The sequence below is a fragment of the Delphinus delphis genome, chromosome 8 (genome assembly GCF_949987515.2).
Source record: "Delphinus delphis chromosome 8, mDelDel1.2, whole genome shotgun sequence".
Classification (NCBI taxonomy): Eukaryota; Metazoa; Chordata; class Mammalia; order Artiodactyla; family Delphinidae; genus Delphinus; species Delphinus delphis.
Genome location: NC_082690.1, coordinates 6,078,449 through 6,100,457, shown reverse-complemented (window position 1 = coordinate 6,100,457; position 22,009 = coordinate 6,078,449). Strand labels below are relative to the sequence as shown.

The 22,009-nt window shown below is 45.1% G+C and overlaps 1 protein-coding gene and 1 long non-coding RNA gene across 7 annotated transcripts in view; one reads left to right on the top strand and one right to left on the bottom strand.

Annotated features, from left to right (window-relative positions):
- Nucleotides 1-5,238, bottom strand: part of ZBTB44 (zinc finger and BTB domain containing 44) — a 70,987-nt gene extending 65,749 nt beyond the window's left edge. For 3 of the 5 annotated variants that reach the window (XR_009520338.1, XM_060017654.1, XM_060017658.1), the window contains exon 1: nucleotides 5,003-5,136. The gene's annotated coding sequence lies outside the window, so the exon portion shown is untranslated. Of the gene's footprint in view, nucleotides 1-4,219; nucleotides 4,276-5,002 lie in introns of all 5 variants that reach the window. The other 2 variants (XM_060017655.2, XM_060017659.2) reach the window with 2 other exon arrangements.
- LOC138414141 (uncharacterized) overlaps nucleotides 5,129-22,009 on the top strand; it is a 67,951-nt gene continuing 51,070 nt past the window's right edge. The window contains exons 1-5 of one of the 2 annotated variants that reach the window (XR_011246564.1): nucleotides 5,129-5,253; nucleotides 5,740-6,070; nucleotides 6,623-6,863; nucleotides 6,951-7,100; nucleotides 14,541-14,752. This is a non-coding gene — a long non-coding RNA (uncharacterized lncRNA). Of the gene's footprint in view, nucleotides 5,254-5,652; nucleotides 6,071-6,622; nucleotides 6,864-6,950; nucleotides 7,101-14,540; nucleotides 14,753-22,009 lie in introns of those variants that run through there. The other variant, XR_011246565.1, reaches the window with a different exon arrangement.

Genomic DNA, 22,009 nt, shown 5'->3' with positions numbered 1-22,009 from the left:
CTTGAGGGCCTCCCTGGTGGTGCAGTGGTTGAGAGTCCGCCTGCCGATGCAGGGGACGCAGGTTCATGCCCCGGTCTGGGAAGATCCCACATGCCTCGGGGTGGCTGGGCCCGTGAGCCATGGCCGCTGAGCCTGCGCGTCCGGAGCCTGTGCTCCGCAACGGGAGAGGCCACAGCAGTGAGGCCTGACTACAACAAAAAACAAAACCAAAAACAAACAAAAAAAAACAAGCTTGAAATCTACTTCTCTGCTCACCTCTGAAGATTAGTCTAGTGCTTTCTCTTTGCCAGAGGAATCGGAATTGAATTGCAAAATTTAAAAGTACTCCTATATCGCTTCACATAAGTAACATACTTTGCCCACTGCAGTCAAGATTTATGAGATTAGATATTAAAAGGGTTGACGAAGTTAAAGAACACTTCATCTTAAAAACTAATTTGGGTGAGTCTTCTTTAAGCATACTTTTAAAATATTATTTTGACTTTTGAACCTTGTATATATTTTATATACTCAAACATAAAAGTTTAAAAGGGAGCCCTTTTACACTGTTGGTGGGAACATAAACTAGTGCAGCCACTGTGAAGAACAGTATAGAGGTTCCTTAAAAAAACTAAAAATAGAGCTAACATATGATCCTGCAATCCCACACCTGGGCATAGACCCTGAGAAAACCGTAATTCAAAAAGAGTCATGGACCGCAATGTTCACTGCAGCACTGTTTACAATAGCCAGGACATGGAAGCAACCTAAATGTCCACTGACAGATGAATGGATAAAGAGATGTAGTATGTGTGTATACAAACACACACACACACACACACACCCCTCCAGACACCGGAATATTACTCAGCCATAAAAAACAATAATGCCATTTGCAGCAACATATACGGACCTAGAGATTATCTAACTAAGTGAAGTAAGTCAGACAAAGACAAATATCACATGATATCACTTATATGTGGAATCTAAAAAAGTGATACAAATTAACTTATTTACAAAATACAGACTCACAAAGAAAACAAACTTACCAAAGGTTAACCAAAGTTTACCAAAGGGGGAAGGGGGGATGAAAAATTAGGGGTTTGGGATTAACAGATACACATTACTAAATATAAAATAAGCAAGGACCTATGGCACAGGGAACTATATTCAGTATCTTATAATAACCTATAAAGGAAAAGAATCTGAAAAAGAATGTATGTATATCTGAATCACTTTGCTGTACACCTGAAACTAACACAACATTGTAAATCAACTACACTTCAATAAAAAGTTGTTTCTTTCTGAAAAAAAAATAAAGTTTAAAAAAGAAAACCTTAAGATAAAAAATGAAACCAGGGCTTCCCTGGTGGTGTAGTGGTTGAGAGTCCGCCTGCCGATGCAGGGGACGCGGGTTCGTGCCCCGATCTGGGAGGATCCCACATGCGGCGGAGCGGCTGGGCCCGTGACCCATGGCTGCTGGGCCTGGGCGTCTGGAGCCTGTGCTCCGCGGCAGCGGTAGAGACCGCAGTGGTGAGAGGCCCGCGTACAGCAAAAACAAAACAAAAAACAAAAAACCAATTAACCATATCAAATTGGCAGTATAACCAAACAGAGGAAAGTACTTCAAGTGACTTCTGAACACAGTAAGTACTCTGATTATACAGCCTTCATGTAATATATTCTAAGGACAAAAATAGATGCAAAGAAACCTTAAACTTTACTCAGTTTATTGTTAGTAATGATATTGGTATGATAATTTTGAAATGATTTTAAGTATACATAGGAGGATAAGGCAAGTATGTTAATTTTATTAGGAACCAAGATTTTTGTTTAAGACAAAAGAGACCAATATAGAATCAAAGAAGTTAAAGAAAAATCTGCTACGTTAAATCTGAATTGGATATATCACTAAGAACTTGATTCACAAGCAAAAAACCATTTTTAGTTCTCCCCTCTGAAAGGGCCTAGAAATAGTGACACTCCAGCAGCAATGAATATGCCAAACATCCAGATCTTGGTGTCTATACACCGTTTCTCACTACAAAGAACCAAGACTCCTTAGATTAACAGCCCATTCCAGATCTGAAACGAGGAAAGTAACAAGGCAAGCCTGGGATATCCTGTGCCAGAAAGCACTCCCAGCAGTAAAAAGACACAGGAGACAGCTTGAAAAGGTTCCTACTGTCCAAATTTGGGACAGTTAGATCAAGAAGAAAAACGACTGTAATGGTTATTAATAAAAAAAAAAAAATAAATTAAAACCCATGAGTCCATAGCGAAACTTTTAACGCAAGTTCATGTGCCTGACACACAGTGAGGCCAAACAAACTGAAACGTCGGAGTCTGGAGCAGAGAAAGGTTTACTGCAGGGCCATGCAAGGAGATGAGGTGGCTCATGCCCTAATAAGCCCCAAGCTCCCCGAAGGCTGGCGAAGTACTTTTAAAAGCCAGGTGAGGGAGGGAGGTTGCGAGGTTTGTGATCAGCTTGTGCACAATTCTCCGACTGTCTGATGGTGAGGCAGCAGGGTGGTGTCACAGGGGTTAACATTATCAGTCCTTAGGCAACAGGAGGCCTGGGGCTATGTGCTCAAGGTCGCCAAGGAGTTAACATCTTCCATTTGTTGGAGGGGGGTAGGTTTACATCTGCAAAACAACTCAGGAAATGTGCATCAAACACTATTATCTAGGTACTTCAGAGAGGAGCCACAGCAGAGGATCTGGGGGAAGGCCCTCCTGGGAAGGCCCCATGGGGCCCTGCTCCTTACAGTTATCCCCATAAAAAAGAAAAAAAAAAAAAAACCCTTATTTGCCACCACTGGGGGTGACTATTGCCCCAGTATTCTTTACTCTGAATACTGATAACTGGAGGGAGGACATTAGCATTTTTAGGAGGAAGTTTAGTTCACTCCTAGTTAATGAAGGAAATCTTCCAGACAGAAAATCTCCAATAAAATAACTGATTTAAGCAAGAGTCATCAATGGGTGCTAAAATCACTGAGCAAAGGGTAGGCAGAAACAGGTATTTGCTTGGTGTCAAGGAACTACTCCAAGATCACGTACAAATCACAAACAGGGAAACCACATCTTTATAACAGATCTGGTAGTCACCATTTTGATCAAGTGGTCACATTTAGTATCCTTAACAGTGTGGCAATCTGACGTTAAATACCTCCTAAATGGCATAACATGAAGTACACAGCATCATCTATTAAATATTCTTGCCAAATAAAGTTTTCCTTAAGCTACTCAAGCTTTTCTTTAGACCTAACTTCCAGTAACAGGAAATTCAGGGTGATAGAGGAATTAATTAAATGACACCATTAGGAAACAGACAAACCCAGAAGTGGGAGCATTCTATAAAGCAAGTGGTTTGGTTAATTGTCAGAATAAAAAAAGATGGGTACTCCTCTTTTAAAAAAGGACTAGAGGCGTGATCAACAAATGCAATGCTGGGGGTAGGGGTAGATTTCCCAAAAGAGACCTTGGCATACTAAGGAAATTTGCATATGGATTGTTAATTTAGAAAGGTGTTGATAATGATACTGGGGTTAGAATGTCCTTAGTTTTAGGAATCCATGCTGAAATACTGGAGTGTCATGGAGTTTGCAATTTACTTTCAAATGATTACATATTGAGACACACAGAAAGGGAGGAGAGGGGGGAAATGGCAAAAATGTCAATCACTGAATCTAGGTACTGGGGTGTTCACTGCATTTTTCCCTCAATTTCAAAGAGACTGACATTTTTCATAATTAAGTTTAAAAAAAGTGTACCTGTACTGAGAGGAATGGTAGAAAACACATCTACACTGGAATTATATCTGGATACAAATCTCACCTCTATCACTAACTAGTTGTGTGGCCTTTTAAAGCAAGTTACTTAATATCACTTGAGTTTGTCTCATCTGTAAAACTCAAGTAATAATATCTTAAGTCATTAGGTTGTTCTGAGAATAAAATCACATCAGATATGTAAAATGCCTAGCAGTGTTGCACACAATAAGTAAATCTGGTTTTCATAATTAATGCAATCATCCTAAAATACAAGACTACAGGAAAACATTCCTTTCATTATTGCCACATTCCATGATTAGGAAGCTACATTAGGTAAAATTAAATATCCATTGGCAGTGAAAGTGAAGTAATGGGGGTAACTGTATAAATGAAGATTTACATAATATTTTTTTTAAATGCAATAATTCCGACCGAAACACTCTAGGCAAAAAAAAACTACCTACCCAAACAACTGGTATCTATCAAATTGTGAAGTCTGCTTTTGGTATTAGCCGCTTATCTGAATAAAACAGTAAGAAAATAAGTGGAAGTTAAAGAGAATGTCTTCCTAACCAACAGAAAATCTACTTATACGTGGAAAAAAATGTAAGTTCTGGCCTTCATTTCTATAAGTCAGTCCCAATAAAGCAGACTTACTGGGCTTTACTCTAAATTCTGGTTAACCTTCATACAACTCACAAGCATGCTTCCTTTCATCAGTTCTAACGTACTCGTCATTTCACTCGCAGGTAACCCTTTTCTGGTTAGGCCAGCAGAAAATGACTAGATGCAGACTGATCCCCAGATAGGAAACAAAAAAAGGTTTTCATTTTTTGTTTTTTAAGTAAGTGCCAACCTTTTCTTCCCAGTACCAGAGAAAAAAAGCAGCAGGGGAGAGGAGGGAACAGTGGGTCTCGCGCTGCGGGCTCGACCAGGTGAGACGCTAACACTCCGCCTCCTCGGGGTTAGGGTGCTGGGCACACACGCGTGCGGATGCGGGGCGTCCTGGGAGATTGGGGCAATTTCTCCTGGACGGCGGGACCCAAGGCCAGTCTCCTTCCCGAAGGCTCAGATGCCATTGAGGGGACCCTGCGGGGTGTCTCCCGGCGCGGAGGGGGGTGAGGAGACCAGGCGTTCCCTTCCGTCCAGCGCCCAGATGCGGGACGCACGGCGTCAGCCCTTCGGAGGGCGCGCCCGAGGGCGCGGGCGGCGAAGAGGGGCCGGCCCTGCCCTCCCCTCCCCGTTACCTGCGGGCGGCGGTGCCAGGGCCCGGAGGCCTGCTGCTCCTCCTCCTCCTCCTCCCCGCCAGGCTGAGGCGGCGAGGGGGTGGTGGCGACGGTGGCGGCGGCAGCCCGGGGGTAGGGGGCGGAGCGCACGGCCCGCTCCCTCTCTCCTCCCCCGGGAGGCGGAGGAGACCCTATCTCGGGCCGCCGCGCCTAGGCCCGTGGACAGCCTGCGGCAGGGGCATGGCGGCCCCGAGCAGCGGCGTGCCTGCGAGGTGGGAGAGTGCGAGGCGGCGGGAGGGGAGCGCTCTGGGGGCCTGAGGGGAGGAGCGAGGGGGCCCGGCGAGCCGCGCGCGGGCGGCCGTTGGGGGCGGTTGGCCGAGGGCAGGCGGCGGTTTGGGGAGCGAGGCGACGGCTCGCGTTTTCCCGGCGGGGCGGGGTGGGGAAGGGGAAGGGGAGTGAGGGGAGGGGAGGGGGAGGTTGGGAGGGAGCCGCCGCCGCGCGCGTGCGGGCCGGCGCCGCCGCGGTTGCCGCTCCGCTCACTCCAGCCTGTTTGGGGGCACTTTGTTTGTGTCCCACAATGCTCTGCGCGGGCGGCCGGGCTGGGGAGGGGGAGGGCAAGTGGGCGGGGCGGAGAGAGCTCGGGGGCGGGGCGCGAGCTCGGGGCGGGGAAACGCGGGTACTGCGCAGGCGCAGAGGACGCTGCTCCCGGTCGCCGTCGCTCGAGTTTGGTCTCCCGACGCACCCGCGGGTTTTGACAGGAGCCGTGCATCTTCATGCCTTCGTGAACACGTGTAGAGTTACCTTCACAGGCCGCGTAGGCCCTGGCCAATTCGCCCTTCCTCTGCCCGTCTGCTCAGCCGGCTTCCCGCTAACCTTGACAAGCATTTCTGCGCACGGTGCACGCTTCTTGCATTTTTTTTTCCTTCTTTGAACTAAAACCGAAACAAACTCCTGTTTTCTCGAGTGGTTTCTGTAGCGGCGCTGAACCGGAACACCCCAGATGCTCTCTCTCGGTGAGAGGGTGAGCTGGTAGTCAGCCCATTTCTCACACGCGGAAACTGAGGCCTGCGGAGAGGCGGCCCCGGACAGGTGAGGATGCCGTGCGCCGCCGGCTCCCGCACCCGCCTTCCCGCAGGCAGCCAAGCCCGGCCGGTGTCCGGCTCCCTGCGGCCTCTGCAGCCCGGGGCGTCCTCTCGGCGCCCGAGGATTGTTCTAGAATTTCCCTGGGCCACCCGGCGGGAGGTGCGGTTTTGAAATGACTGGAGAAATCCATCTTATTCCCCCAACACGGGGTCACCTAGAGCCGCTCCCCAAATATGCCTGTTCCTTTCACACCTGGAGTCTCGTTTGGTTCCACCGCCACTAACTTGACTTTCCGGCGAGGGAGTATGCGGGGGGCTTGAGAGTTCTCGGTCAACTGCAAAATCGCGTGAAGTGTTAAAACTCCGGGACTCCAAGCCTTAGCGTCCCCGGCCCGGCGGGCGAGCGCTCGGACGGGGCTCGGTGGCCCGGAGGGGCGCCCTGGGCGGCTGGCAGAAGCGCGCCCCAGGCTAGTCGGCCGGCCGCGCTGGGGCCAAGGGGGTGCGGCCTGCAGCGCCCGGGGGCTCCTCAGCTGCATGCTGTGTTTTCCCATGCCTTCAGGTTTTGCACGGAAAAACTTCTCCAAAGGGCTTTGTTCAAGGTGGCCGGCACCCCGTCTGAAGTAGAGTGGCGTTTTCTTCTGAAACACTTGGCAACGTCTTGCATTGATCTCACTGAGAGACAAGCACCCCAGCACCCTAGCACCCCCTCTTTCTAGCCACTGAAATCTACGTGAGAAATAAAGGCCATAAAAAGCAACGTCAAATTGTATAGTCTTCTGCGGTTTCCAACAGATTTTCAAGTATATATAATGTTTAATCCCAACAGCAATCGTAATACGTAGGTTTTGCTGTTATTCCTACCATCATTTTTATTATTCCCATTTCAGAGATGAGGAAAGTCAGGAAGATGCGCATGAGGCCCAGAAAGTTTGTGCTGAGATTTGAAGAAGGAGAAGAAAAAGAAGGCGGAATGCTTACCCTGGAAGGGGAACGGCAGCGACAGAAGGGCCTGGTGTGTGTTAGAGCAGGTGCACAAGGTAATACCTGGAGAAGAATCAGGGTGGGAATAAAACAGTCAAACAAATCCCGCGGACCTCTCCTAGGGCATTTAATCGGAGAGTCGATAAGGGACCTCTAGGCAAGTCCTTACTGCTTCCCAGGGGATTGAGGTGGCAGCCCTGGCACAAAATACAGCTTTTCTTGTATTACTCTCTTGTCTTTTCTCCGTTTCCTCCCTTTTTGTACTTTTCTGTTTTTCATTTTATATTTAAAAATTATCATCTTCTCACCCCACCCCCTCCCTGGGACTGGAGGATAAATTAACCACCCAATGGCTGTGGGACCCTAAGGGCACAGGGCTAGATGGTTGGATAGGGTGTGAGAAGATATAAAAAGATTAACTTTGTAGGAGTCCTCTCCTCTGTTTTGGCTTTGGGCAGGGTCACTTTCTGTGGCATCTGCAGCCTCCCACTTTCTCCTGGGCTAGTAGAGACTTGCCCTTGGGTTGGCGGAATATATACACCTTTTTTCCACACTAGGTTAAATAATACTGCTGGGAGGATTTTATGAAACCAGAATCCTGCACACAGGTGAAACAAACAAACGGAGACAGTTATGAGGAACCTTTAATTATTAACCTGGTGTAGGTGATTCTGAGGAATTCAAATTCCAGGCGAAGAGCGTTTTATTTCAGCCCTGAGCTGTTCGGGGGGCCAGATTCTGGCAGAGATGGCACTCGCTTGTGGTAGACCATAAGGGCTGAATGGGAACTTAGTTACTTAGTCCACAGCTTATTTCAGAGCAAGAACACTGGACACTTAACTGAAAGATCTCTAGTCCAACTCGGATAATTCCAATAGAGGAGAACTCACTACTGCACAAAGCAGCCTTGCTCCCCTATTAGATCATTCCAACTATATTAACAAAATTAGCCTTACTCCCCAACCCTGAAACTTGCACCTCTTCTGGTATTCCCATTTCATCATCCATCCAGTTGAGCATGTCAGCTTGGCTACTTCACTACTCTACCACATCTCAGTTCCAACCCATCAACAAGTCCTGCTGAATTCGTCCATTCCTACGACCACCATCCTAATCTTGTAACCAAGCAGGACCCCATGGGGCCTTCCCTTCCCAGGACAGGCCTTCCCCCAGATCCTCTGCTTTAGCTCCTCTCTGAAGTACCTAGATAATAGTGGATTTGATGCACGTTTCCTGAGTTGTTTTGCAGATGTAAAAAAAACCCCTCTCCAACAAATGGAAGATGCTAACCTTGATCACATAGCCCCAGGCCTCCTGGAGCCTAAGGACTGATAAAGTTAACCCCTGTGACACCACCCTGCTACCTCACCATCAGACAATCAGAGAATTGATAAGCTGATAAGCTGATCACATACCCTGAGGCTCCCCCTGCCACCCTGGCTTTTAAAAGTGCTTTGCCGACCTTCGGGGAGCTCCGGGCTTTTTAGGGCATGAGCCTCCTCATCTTGCATGGCCCCGATGTTTGTTTGTTTGTTTGGCCTCACTGTGCATCGGGCACACGAACTTGCATTAACAATCTAAGACACCAACCAATACCTTGTACCCGGAGAACTGTAATACCACCTACCTGGTTTCCCGAATATACCCCCCCCTTCTCTTCACTCTCTGCATGGTAGCTGGAGTTAAAATGCATAGTGATCTTATCACACAACAATGGCTTCCTATTGTTTTTAGGATAAAATCTCAAACTTTTACCATGGCTTTCACAGCTACAAATGTGGGCCTGTTCAATACATAGCTTCAGCTTCAACTCTCATTATACTCTTTCAAGGAACATGCCAGATGCAGATTTTTTTTTCACATCTTCTAAAATGCCACACTCTTTCCTCCAGTGCACACATTAATCCCTCTGTATATGTATACATTGTTCCTTATCTAATTCCTCTCAATCCACACATCTCTTCTACATAATATATGTATTTAAAGAGAAAAACCAGGGCTTCCCGGTGGTTCAGTGGTTAAGAATCTGCCTGCCAATGCAGGGGACATGGGTTCGAGCCCTTGTTTGGGAAGATCCCATAAGCTACAGAACAAATAAGCCTGTGTGCCACAACTACTGAGCCTGCACTCTAGAGCCCACGGGCCACAACTGAGCCCATGTGCCACAACTACTGAAGCCCATGAGCCTAGAGCCCGTGCTCTGCAAGAGAAGCCACTGCAGTGAAGAAACCCGTGCACCGCAAGGAAGAGTAGCCCCTGCTCCCTGCAACTAGAGAAAGCCCGCATGCGCAGCAAGGAAGACCCAACACAGACAAAAATAAATAATTAACATAATAATAATAAAAAAATAAAGAGAAAAACCACAAGCCCAAATGGCGTCACTTTTGCTAAAGCCCATGGTACCAAACCTAGACTTAATACCTGACCTAATTGCAGTTTCGACCTTTACCGGGAATGTAATCTTAATCAGCCAGTTTGGAAGTTTCTGGTCAGCAATAATAATAATCTGTCACAGGGACCCTCTCCATTCCCCACCTCATCCCGCCCCAGGAAGAAGATGCAGTCTGCATGATGAAACCCTTGCTGTCACTTCCCCCCACAGAAGAAGGTGTCCTGGCCTAAAAATAATCCTTTCTATTCTTTTATTAAACATCCCTTGCCCCCCACTTCTTCCTATAAAACCTCCCGTTTTGTACAGCCCCTCAGAGCACACTTCTCATTGCTAGATGGGATGCTACCTGATTCAGGAATCGAATAAACTGAATTAGATCTTCAAATTTACTGAGATGAATTTTGTTTTTTTAACAAAATACATGAACATTATGAGATATAATTTACATACCATGCAATGCACCCATTTAAAGTGTTACAGTTCAGTGTTTTTTAGTATATGCAGAGTTGTGCAGTCATCACCACAGTCAATTTTTGAACATTCTCGTAACCCCAAGAAGAAACTCTTACCATTAGCAGTCACTCTCCCTTCCTCCCCAGCTCCTCAGCCCTAGGCAACCACTAATCTGTATACTTTCTGCTTCTACAGATTTGCCCATTCTGGACGTTTCATATAAATGGAATTCAGCTCTCTTTCTGACAACCACTCATTCAAGGCCTCCTCCCCTGTTTCCCCTGACTGTGTTAGATCCCATGGTATAGATTCTTAGAGCTCCCTGCATTTCTCCAACACTCTTCTAATTACCACTGTAGTTCCCTCTTATCATTCACCACTTTAATCCCAGAGCCTAGCACAGTGTCTAGCCCATAATAGGTATTTGATAAATGTTTAAGGAATGAATCATGAATAATGAAATAAATGAATATGGGGGCCAATTTTATCAGTAGAATGGCAACTTCCCAAGACCTGTGATGTCAGGGAAGAAGCTTGTGCTTCAGTAGACTTACCCATTCTTCTCCAAGATGCCAGAATATCCACAATTAAAGTCCATCCTTTTTTTTTTTTTTTTTTTTTTTTGCTGTACGCAGGCCTCTCACTGTCGTGGCCTCTCCCTGCCTCTCCACAGGCTCCAGACGCGCAGACTCAGCGGCCATGGCTCACGGGCCCAGCCGCTCCGAGGCATGTGGGATCTTCCCGGACCGGGGCACGAACCCATGTCCCCTGCATCAGCAGGCGGACTCTCAACCACTGCGCCACCAGGGAAGCCCCAAGTCCATCCTTTAAAAAAAAGTCCATCCTTTCGATTTTTTTTTTTTAATGTTTGTAGCAGCTTTATTCATAATTGTCAAATCTGGTCACAACATCCTTTTGATTTTTGAAGACTCGTTAGATCTTTAAGATGCAACTATTGAAATACAGCTCATCTTCAGATGGGGAATTGGTGGTTTAATTTTTTTTTTTAATTCAAGGAAGAAGGCGATGCTTTGGTCTCAGTGATTTGATCTTAATGCTTTTGTTTGCTCGCAGCCCACCTCGCCTCCCACCACAACACTATTTTTCTTCCTCTTCACAGGATTCACAGCCAGACTTCTCAAACCTAAATATTATCCGCACTCACTGTTCTTTGCTCTTGCTTCTTCTTTACTTCTCATCCCCTCTAATTTGATCTTCCCTTCACTCTACCTTCTTACTGTCACCAATTGTTTCTGTGTTGCTAATCCAGAGGATATTTATTTGCACTCTCATCTTACTGGATTTTTTGGGGGGAGGGGGTGCCACACAGCTTGTGGAATCTTAGTTCCCCGATCAGGGATTGAACCCGGGCCCACAGCAGTGAAAGCGCCCGAGTCCTAACCACCAGACCGCAAGGGAATTCCCCATCTCACTGGACTTTTGAGCAGCATTTGGACTTGTTGAGTACTCGATCAAAACACTCCCTTGTCTTTGCTGACATTCTCAATGTGCATGCAGGGTTGAGAACTAGTGTTTATACTATCTTCCGGGACTAGTGAGCCTCAAAAATGTGGTCTCCAGACCGCAGCATTAGCGTCACCTGTCAAATTGTTAGAAATGTGAATTCTTAAGTCATATCTAGACCTACTGATTCAGAAACTCTGGGGTAGTGGCCCAGCGATCTGTGTTTAAATGAACTCTCCTGGTAATTCAGACCCTTGCTCAAGTTTAAGAACTGGTGCCCAGGCAGACCTGTCTAAACTCTGTGAGCCATTCTTTTTTTTTTAATGCACTTTTTTTTTTTTTTTAAGAGAGACTAATATTTATTTATTTATTTATTTTTTGCGGTATGCGGGCCTCTCACTGCTGTGGCCTCTCCCGCCGCGGAGCACAGGCTCTGGACGTGCAGGCTCAGCGACCATGGCTCACGGGCCCAGCCGCTCCGCGGCATGTGGGATCTTCCCGGACTGGTGCACAAACCTGCGTCCCCTGCATCGGCAGGCAGACTCTGAACCACTGCGCCACCAGGGAAGCCCTTAATGCACTTTTTAAAAAATTTATTTATTTTTATTTTTGGCTGCATCGGGTGTTAGTTATGGCACATGGGCTGCTCTCTAGTTGTGGCGTGTGGGTTTTCTCTCTCTAGTTGTGGCACGTGGGCTCAGTAGTTGTGGCACGTGGGCTTAGTTGCCCTGCAGTATGTGGAATCTTATATCCCCAAGCAGGGATCGAGCCCACATCTCCTGCATTGGAAGGCAGATTCTTTACCACTGGACCACCCAGGCCGTTGATTCTTAAATGCACACTGCTAGCCCATATCTCTCTGCCCAGCTCCAGATGTGCCTGTCTAACTGCCTACTAGTTCCACTTTGCTTGGTTGTCTCAGAAATACCTCAGACTCAACATGTCCAAGGTAGACGAGAGGCCTTCTTCTATAGACAGTGTTCTCGCTCACTGTTTTCTGATCACCGAAGGGTACCATTTTAGAACCAGGCACAAAAATCAGAACCCAGGGTCCTCTCTGACACCTCCCTCTCTCGATTTATTATTAAATTATGTCAGTTTTGCTTTCCAAATTTCTTTTAATATAAACATCTTTTTTAAAATTAATTAATTTTATTTTTGGTTGCATTGGGTCTTCGTTTCTGTGTGAGGGCTTTCTCTAGTTGTGGCAAGCAGGGGCCAGTCTTCATCGCGGTGCGCGGGCCTCTCCCTACCGCGGCCTCTCCTGTTGTGGAGCACAGGCTCCAGATGCGCAGGCTGAGTAGTTGTGGCTCACGGGCCTAGTTGCTCTGCGGCATGTGGGATCTTCCCAGACCGGGGCTCGAACCCGTGTCCCCTGCATTAGCAGGCAGACTCTCAACCAGTGCGCCACTAGGGAAGCCCCCTTCTTCTTTATTGTGGAGAATTTCAAACATATAAAATATAGAAAGGACAGTTAAAAATATATAAACATGTACCTAACACTCAAGCCCCCGAATCCAGTCAGTGGCCAACATTGCCTCGTCCATACCCGCTTCAATTTTTTTCCCCTTCCCATATTATTTTGAAGAAAAGTCCAGATATCATATGATTTTCTATGTAAATAGTCTGTATTTCTAAAAGAGTTCAAAAAAAAACTCCCAATGCCATAATCACAAATTTAAAATAACAATGATTTCTTAATGTCATAAAATATCCTGTTACTATACACATTTCCAATAGACTCATAAATGTTCCTTTTTTTTTTAAACCAAATGTTTCAGTGAGGAACTATACTGTGTTTGGTTGGTACATTTTTTTTCTTAATTAAAAAATAAATTTTTTTGGAGTATAGTTGATTTATAATGTTGTGTTAGTTTCAGGTGTACAGCAAAGTGAATCAGTTATACATGTACATATATCCACTCTTTTTTAGATTGTTTTTGGGTTGGTACATTTTTGAAAGTCCTCTGTATTTATTTTTTCTTTCTTTGTTTTCCCGTTTTTTGTTTTTGTTTTTTGGTTTTTTTGCCACGCCGCTAGGCGTGTGGGTTCTCAGTTCCCTGACCAGGGATTGAACCCGGGCCATGGTAGTGAAAGCCCAGAATTCTAATCACTAGGCTGCCAGGGAACTCCTAGTATTTTTTTTTTTTTAAATTTAAGGAAGTTAGTTGTTTGTCCTTTAGTTTTTGCCACAATCCAGATTTTGTGAGTTGCATCCCCACAGCATACTTTAATGTGTTACCTTGTCTTCTGTTATTTTCTATAAATTGGTAGTAAGATCTAGATGTATTATCAGATTCGTGTTTAATTTTTTGGCAGGATACCTTCCTGGGTGGTGGTGTATTTTTCCATTAGGAGACACACAGTGTGTGCTTGTCTCTCTTTTTGTAGTGTTAACAGCTGTTGGTGAATAATGCCTGCATCAATTCATTCATTAGGGGTTTTAAAATGGTGATATAATTCAATCATTCTTCATTTAGAAGCTACAATATTTCTACAAGGGAAATCACCCCTCTTCAATTATTTGATTACCTGTTGGTATAGTTCATGTAAGAAAGCAGGATAAATGCTTGATTCTTTCCCTTTCACTATCTCTTAACCCTGTCGACTCTCATTTTCAACTGCCACCATCCTGATCCAAAATCCTTAACCTAACCTCCAAGATCTTGAACCTTTAGTGCCCTATTCATCTTGCAAGGTCCTGAATGATCTGGTCCCTGTCTGTTTCTCCAGCCTCATTTCCTGCTATTTTCCTCCTCCTTTTCTCACTATATCTAAGCCTCAAAAAGCTTTTGATGACCCCTCTACCTGGAAAGCTTTCTCCAATGTCCTCTTCCCTTACTAACTCTTACATTGCTTTCTTAAGGAAGGCTAGATTGGTGTTCCAGTTATAATCTCTTATACCACCTTCTACTTGTCCTTCATAGCAAGTCTTATAGCTTGTATTATTTCTGTGATTATTTGTTTAATATTTGCTTCCCCCACTAAACTATAAGATCAAAAAAGTCAGGGACCTTGTCTATTTTGGTACCATATTTTTTCCTAAGCTTAATTTAACGCTCGTAATATAGTATGTGTGCAAAAAATAAATGTTGAATAACATTGAATTGAAGTCAGATTTGGGAAAAACAAACATTTGTCTCGATTTGTAAAGAGTAAAGATAACTAACATTTTTTTTTTTTTCAGTACGTGGGCCTCTCACTGTTGTGGCCTCTCCCGTTGCGGAGCACAGGCTCCAGACGCAGGCTCAGCAGCCATGGCTCACGGGCCCAGCTGCTCCGCGGCATGTGGGATCTTCCCGGACCGGGGCACGAACCTGCGTCCCCTGCATCGGCAGGCGGACTCTCAACTACTGCGCCACCAGGGAAGCCCGATAACGAACATTTATTGAGAACAAGGTACTCTCCTAAGTTCTTCTAATATTCATTATAACCTTATGAAGTAGATATAATTACCTGTAATTGACAGGTAAGGAACTGAAGAGAGAGTAAGTTCACATAGATAGTAAATGTCAGAGTCAGGATTGAAATCTAAGCAATCTGGGGACTTCCCTGGTGGCGCAATGGTTAAGAATCTGCCTGCCAATGCAGGGGACGCAGGTTCGATTCCTGGTCTAGGAAGATCCCACATGCCGCGGAGCAACTAAGCCCGTTCACCACAACTACTGAGCCTGCACTCTAGAGCCCCAACTACTGAGTCTGTGAGCCGCAACTACTGAAGCCCATGCACCTAGAGCCCGTGCTCCGCAACATGAGAAGCCACTGCAATGAGAAGCCTGCGCATGGCAATGAAGAGTAGCCCCTGCTCGCCGCAACTAGAGAAAGCCCACTTGCAGCAATGAAGACCCAACGCAGCCAAAAATAAATAAATAAATAAAAAAGAAATCTAAGCAATCTGGCTCTAGAACCCCAGATATAAGGTTAAAACCCTAGTATACTGCAGTCTGTAAGAACAACAACACAAATGTCTACACTGGAGAGGAATTGACCTCAATTCTTTGAGCCCTAAATTCAAAAATTCCAGAGAAGGGGCTTATTAGCTTAGGTCAGGTACTCATCCCTAAACCAACCAACCAAAATCAACGCGATGGGCATCATTAAGAACATGCAGCTTCTATGCCAGATATGTGGATGCAAAGGGGCAATTTCCAGAAGAAGGGGGAATGCCAGGCAGGCAATCTCATAGAGGGTACACACATATTTCTTCCCATACATCCAGTATCATAAATTCCCTTGTCCAACATAATGCACTTTTCCCACATAGAACAACAGATACCTTGCCTCCTCAGTGAGAAGCTATTCAAAGACATAGCTAGCTACCACATCCGTCTCTGATTCCCAGCATCTCTGTTTGACCATGTCTGCATATGATTGCACACGGTTTTGCAACCTATCGGCTAAATGACAAACTTAATCACTCTCAAAACAGTAGAGTCACAATCGTTTGCAAAGATTCTAAAGTCAGCTCCTGATGCTGAATTTACCTTGGGCCAGTGATAACCTCCAAGACCCATATTAGGCAAAGTTATCCCAGAGGCCACAGAGGAGAAAAGTGCATAGACCAAACTAAGAAGCTCAAATCTCAGAGTTTATCAATAAATTTTAAAACACATAGTGAGAAGTAAGGGGAAAGGTGGGGTATGTGAACACACATTGGATAAGCTACAAGCACAGTGGAAGAACCATACTACCTGAGTCTGGATTATACAGTGTTCATATTCCCATTTTTTCCCTGTTGTGTTAGTTTTCCTCTCTGGTGGTGGGGCTTTATGGGAATCAGAGTTGCGTCTGAGCAAGGGGATCCCATAGACTGAAGGTACATAGGGCCATCATACACACTTGTTTATTGGAATGATGCAGGGGCAAGTATACCTGGCAAATACTTGTATCTCATCAATTACCCTGATGAGTAGCTGTGTTTTTTTTTTTAAAGTAATTTTATTTAATTAATTAATTTATTTACTTTTTGGCTGTGTTGGATTTTCGTTGCTGTGAGCGGGCTTTCTCTCTAGTTGCAGCGAGCGGGGGCCACTCTTTGTTGCGGTGCGCAGGCTTCTCATTGCGGTGGCTTCTCGTTGCAGAGCACAGGCTCTGGGCGCGCAAGCTTCAGTAGTTGCAGCACGCAGGCTCACTAGTTGTGGCGCACAGGCTTAGTTGCTCTGCTGCATGTGGGATCTTCCCAGAACAGGAATCGAACCTGTGTCCCCTGCGTTGGCAGGCAGACTCTTAACCACTGCGCCACCAGGGAAGTCCAGTAGCTGTGGTTTCACCTACATTTCTCGGGCAGAGGACAAGTGGGGTCAGCAGGGCATCATCGATGGGTGGCTCATAAACATTGGATGCTTGGTGTATCTCACGTGTATTTAGTGAATCAGGAATATTTGGTATGTCTTGGTCCTTCCTTCCCTGTCTATCTAGTTCAGAACATGTATGCTCTACTTATTTTTATATCTCTCCAGCATTCCTCGCATGCCATTGGCTTCTGTACTCGGTTTCATCTAGCTGCCTTGTTTTTTTGTCTTCTTTTCTATAGTAAACATGGAAAATAACTAAATTATACAACAAACACGTTACAAATATTAAAAATCAGGTGTAGAAATTACCTTGGAAGATCTCTTAAATCACCCATAGAGCACAATATGTTGTACTTATGAGCCACTTTGGAGGCTGACATGCCACCTCTCACTATGTCTGACCCAGTGGGTCTTCCCTCCAGTGTGAGGACAGATTGCTCACTCCTCTGTTGAGTACCAGAGAAGGTTGTGGGCTTGTTTAGTGACTCGCACTCAGACTGCTGGGTGTCCACGAAACTGAGACCAGAAACGGAGTCCAACCAAGCAAACGACAGATTCCCGTCTCCCACCTCCTGCTTACTCTGAGCATCCACTCGCTGGATGAAACAATCAATGAAATATTGCCCAGTTGTGGGAATAAAAAACCAGACTTCCCACAGTAGCCATCTAGATGGGGGAAAAGAAGTTCCCAACTCCCTTAGGCGTGTTTTTAACACTGGCTGGTAATCGTGCTCTATTTTCCTAGTCAGTTCACTCTTTTGCTTTCCTACAGGACTATTTCCTAACGTCTCCTCTCCTGTCAAACCTCTAATAACTCTTCTTTACTCTCACTCACAGTTGATGACCCATAACATGAATGACCACAAATGTAGTGGCTGAGATCAACACAAATATATTGTCTTATAGTTCTATGGGTCAAAACGTCGACACAGGACTCACTGGGCTAAAATCAAGGTGTAGGCAAGGCTGTGTCCCTTTCTGGAAGCTCAAGGGGGGAACCCATTTCCTTGCTTTTCCGGGCTCTAGAGGCCACCTGCCTTCCTTGGCTCATGGTCTCCTGTCTGTAAAGTCAGCAACTCTCTGACGCTATATCAATTGTCACATGTTGCTCTGATGCAATCTTCTGTTTCCCTCTTCCAGTTTTGTTTGTTTGATTTTAGTAACAGCTTTATTGAAGATCTAACTCACATACTCTACAATTCACCCATTTAAAGTGTACAATTCAGTCATCTTTAGTATATTCACAGAATTGTGCACCTTTCACCACTACCAGTTACAAAACAGTTTTCATCATCCCCCAGAGAAACCCTGTACCTTTAGCAGTCACCCTGTATTCTCCCCAGCCCCAAACCCTGGCAACCGCTAACTTACTCTCCGTCTCTATGGATTTGCCTATCCCGGACATTTCATCTAAGTGGAATCATACAGTACATGCTCGTTTGTGCCTGTCTTCTCTCACTTAGCGTGTTTTTAAGGTTCCTCCGTGTTGTACTATGTGGCCGTATTTCATTCCCCTCTTCCACTTTTAAGGACTCACGTGATTAGATTGGGCCTGCCCAGATAATCCAGCATAATCTTCCCATCTCAAGGTCCTTACCGTGAATCACATCTGCAAATTCCCTTTGACCATGTAAGTTAATATTCACAGGTTCCAGGGATTAGGATGTGACAACTTTGGGGGGCCATTACTCTGTCTACCACAGTGACCATCCTTTCTATATCAGAAAGGAAAGAAAAGCAGTCAGAAGAGAATTTTGACAGACTCTTTATCACCACATCTACCCACCCATCCCCACTGTGTGGATCCAGGGACTCTGCCTTCCTTCCTGTGGGGTGGTTGAAACTCTCTTGCTCCCAGCATCTCCTTCATTTTGTTTCGTGGTTTTGTTCCCCCCACCCCCGCCCACATCTTGCGGCATGTGGGATCTTAGTTCCCCAACCAGGGATGGAACCCGTACTCCCTGCAGTGGAAGTGCAGAGTCTTAACCACTGGACCGCCAGGGAAGTCCCAGCCCTTCCTTCAGAGACTGCCCCTTCCTCTGCTGCCAGCAAGGCCTCCCTGCCACCTGGCACCAAGCCATGTCCTCTTGCTAACTCAGTAACACCACTGGAGCGATCTCCCTGCTCTCTGCATTATCACTTCGCCCCTTCTCCAGGATCATTACAACTGGCATCAAAGCAACTTGTCATTTCTCCCTTCTTAAATTCTTTCTTGACCTCTCCCTTCTCCTTCTACTGCCCCATTTCTTTGCTCCCTTTTACAGCAAAACTTCCTGAAAGATTCGTCTGCCTTGTTTCCAATTCTTTCCCTTTAAAATTTTTTTTGTTGTTGCATGGTTAAATGTACATAATATAAAATTTGCCATTTTATCTGTTTTTAAGCATACAGATCAGTGGCACTAAGAACATTCACACTGTTGTGCAATCATGACCACGTCAAGAACTGTCCAGAACTTTTAAATCGTCCCAAACAGAAACTCTGTACACATTAAACGATAACTCCCAGTACCTCACCCCAGCCTCTGGTAACCACCATTTGCTTTTTGTTTCTATGAATTTGAGCATTCTAAATGCCTCGTATAAGTGGAATCCTGCAGTATTTGTCCTTTTTTGTCTAGTTTATTTCACTTAGTATAAGTTTTTAAGGTTCATCCAGCTTGTAGTACGTATCAGAATTTCCTTCCTATTCCATTGTATGTATGTATGTACCACATTGTGTTTATCCATTCATCCACTGATGGACATCTGGGCTGTTAACACCTTTTGGCTAGTGTGAATAATACTATTATGAACATTGACGTACAAGTATCTATTTGAGCTAGCTCTCTTAAATCCACTCCAGTTAGGCTTCTGCTCTCACTGCTCCACCCAGACAGCTTTTGTCCAGGTAACGGATCACCTCTGGATTGCTGTAGCCAACGGTCAGTGCTCCATCCTCGCCTCACTTAGTGCCATCTGACTGAGTTGATCGTTGCCTCTTTGGGATGCTCTTCACTTGACATCTGGGACACACCACCACACGCTCCCAGCTCTCCTCCCACCTCTCTAGGCACCCTGTCTTAGTCTCCTTTGCTAATCGTCCTTACTGTCTCCTCCTCAGTCCTTGGACCTACTCTGTTTGCAGAGTAGGTTTGCACTCACTCCCTTGGTGGGTGATATCACCCTGTCTCATGGCTTTAAATATGCTGACAACTTCCAAATGTATATCTCCAGCCTGGGCTTCTCCCTCGAATGTCAAACTCCAGTAATCTACCTGACATCTCTGTTTGAAAATCAAGTGGGCATCTTTGATTTAACGTGCCCTACACTAAATTCCTCATCATCCTTATCCTACCCGCCCAAACCCAATCCCCTCAGTACTTCTTCATTAATTCGTTGGATCTTTATCTTTCTAGTTGCTTCGGCAAAAAATCTGGGAATCATCCTTGATTCCTCTCTTTTGCTCCCACTCCACATTCAGTGCATTAACAAACACTACTGGCACTTTCTTCAAAATATATACAGAATTTGACCATTTCTCACGACTTTCACTGCTACTACCTTGATAGGACTTACCAGCATCTCTTGCCTGTATTATTTCCGTAACCTCCTAACTAGTTTCCCTGAGTCTGCTCTTACATCTCTTCAGCCAGTTGTCAACATAGCAGCGGAGAGGTGCCATTAAAATATTAACATCTCGAGTCATCCCTCTACTCAGAATCCTCCAAAGGCTTTCCATCTAACTCAAACTGAGATTCAATGTCCTGGTAATGGTTTACAAGACCCTACACAATCTCACCCCTCCTTAGTTCTGTGACCTTACTTCCCACAGTGCTCTATTCACTCACCTCTCTTTAGCCAACCTGGCGTCATTGCTTTTCTCAAACACACCAGGCATGTCTCTACCCGTACTTTCTATTTCCTCATTCCTTCACTGCCTTTATTAAGATGCCACCTTTTCAGTGAGAACTTTCCTGATAACCCTATCTGAAATTGTAATCCTGCCAGCGGTTTACTTTTCTTCATTACACTGAAAACTTTCTAAGATACAATGTAATTTACTTATTTTATTTTATTGTTTTCTTTTCTGCCAGTAAAATGTAAATTATATAGGGGAGGGATTTTTGTTTCTTTTTTGTTTCTTTTGTTCATTGATGTATACACAGGACGTAAAACACTGCCTGGCACACAACATGTACTCAAAAAAGAAATGAAAAACCATATTTGATACAAGGCTCTCATGAGGGCAGTAAGTTGATGGTGAAGGCATCTGATACTCTCAATGTTTTCATCTAGATAGGAAGCAAAGTTACCTGCTGGGTCAGAGTTGTGGTGCATGGCTTGAAGAGAATGTCGCAGATTTGCAAGAGCACTTGTGGGAAATAGGAAAGGCCTCACAAACGAGGTCCCCAAGCCCCACAGAGGGTCTTGCTGAGGGTGAAAATCTGGAGATTTTCTCCGGAATCTAATAATAACTACATTTATCGAAAGTGTCAGGAGTTGTGCTGAGTGCTTTGCCTTTACTATTTTATTTTGTTCTTACAATAACTCGGAGATACATATTATTTACATTTTACTGGAGAAAAATGAAGCCTTAGAGAAGTTAAATAACTTGCCCAGGGTTACTTGGCTAGTGAATGGCAGAGCTGGGATTCAAATTTAGCTGTTTTACTCCAAAGTCCATGCTTGCACTGTGTTCATCATAGGCTTGCTATAAGAAAAGGGATTTTCAGATAGATCCAATCTTGAGTGTTTGCCACATGGGTGAGGCAGAATAAAAGAAGTCTACAGGTGGGTTGTAGGAAGTAGAATGGTTGAATGGTGTACTGTGGATTCCAGTCTGGTTAGGGTTGGCACCATAGCCGTGAATGGAGTAAGGTTCCTGGACAAATGGAGAGATGAAGGGATTAGAGTTATTAATGAAGTAGCAATGTAAGGGGACTGCCAGTCTTAGCATCATGGCAGAATGAGCCAGTGAGGATCTCTGTTACCCCTTTCCACTGCACAGGCATAGAACTGGTGTTCCTGGTGCCAAAAGTGAAAGAGGAGCTAAAATCTGGATCTGTAAACATGATTCATTGGTCAGGGAGATAGCAAAGCAGTGTATATACTTTAGAAACTAGGTACTGGGCTCACAACACCTGTATAAGGATAGGAGATAGAGCCTTAAGAGAGAACAAGGCAAGAAGCTGGAACTGAGATCCCTAAATCAAGCCAGGACTCTGATAAAATTACCCCCGGTATCTCAGTGAAAACTACAGACTTCCCAGGGGAGTAATAAGGAAATGTATTTCTGCCCCATGTTCAGATTTTGAATCTGAATTTTCCTTATTTTTATTAATGGGATTCCTGAAGAGGAGATATTAGTATAAAGGCTGGTCCT